The 1,119-nt window shown below is 40.7% G+C and overlaps 1 pseudogene; it reads right to left on the bottom strand.

The window, feature by feature from the left end:
- Positions 1 to 7: 7 nt before the first annotated feature.
- On the bottom strand, positions 8 to 1,030 carry LOC105562442 (annotated as a pseudogene).
- Positions 1,031 to 1,119: the final 89 nt, after the last annotated feature.

Here is a 1,119-nt window from a genome sequence, read left to right as displayed (position 1 = left end):
CATTGACCAACTTGACATTTGGACATTCCGAACACACCGACTGTTGCATCATTTGGAATCTACCGTTTCCTAAATTGCGAGTAACTAATTCTTGCCTACAGTTACACTTCCTCGTCCCCTTCGCGGTCTTTACAACTGGCTTATTTCTCGTAATCTGAAATAATCAGCACCAAAATGAACTCAACGAAGTCACCGAGTTTACAGCAAGTAGTTGTACTTACTTGCGGCGAGAGAAAACTTACCTCGATAAAATTTCCGCTATACAATTCTTCTAAAGTAACATACAGGTCCATCACAACGTTCGAACCTCTGGGAGTTTGCTGTTGCTGCGACTCCCCGCCGAAATGGAAATTAATGTCGCCGAAGAAATTCGCAAACGGATCCATATATTACTATTCATCATGCCATCCTTCTTTAAGCATTCCTCCCCACACCTGTCATACATTTCTCTCTTCTCAGGATCTGACATACTTCGTACGCCGCTCCCAAGTCTTGAAACTTCTGAGAGGCATCCGGATCATCTTTATTTTTATCAGGATGCAGTTCCTTCGCTAATCGTCTGTAAGCCTTCTTAATTGCGTTTGTACTAGCACTGTGCGATAAACCTAAGATGCTATAAAAGTCTCTTCTGCAACGGAAAGAAGGGTAATAATTACAATAAACTTTATTGCTCTTCCGCTATCATTGTTTGACGAGGAAAAGATTCTATCAAGCTATAACGACGTATTAAACAAATTGTGCCAGTTTCTAAAATCAATAAAGTCAAAAGGATAAGAGAACTCGTCGCATATCTACATCTTTATGTTCAATTTCGGGGAAATTGGTACACAAATTTCTTTGGTTTAACGTAAATTTTCGAACGATTGTGAGAAATGGTAGATGAGGGGAGAGGTTAATAATTGCTGTATGGTAAATTGTTCGTAAAGGACTATCGCGCAAAACGTGTTGCGAAAAGAAATACTGTCCACACTTACCCGGCAATCGAGAGAATCCCAAAAGGATCGATCGATTGCACTACACGGTTCTCGGACTGAGATAATTATTATGTCACGTACAAAACATACGTCACCGATCGCGCACACTCACAATCAGTTACACAATCTTTTGCCACGCTAGTGG

This window comes from Vollenhovia emeryi, unplaced genomic scaffold (genome assembly GCF_000949405.1).
Source record: "Vollenhovia emeryi isolate VEMERY1.0 unplaced genomic scaffold, V.emery_V1.0 DF951204.1, whole genome shotgun sequence".
NCBI lineage: Eukaryota > Metazoa > Arthropoda > Insecta > Hymenoptera > Formicidae > Vollenhovia > Vollenhovia emeryi.
This window is presented reverse-complemented; position numbering and strand designations above follow the sequence as displayed.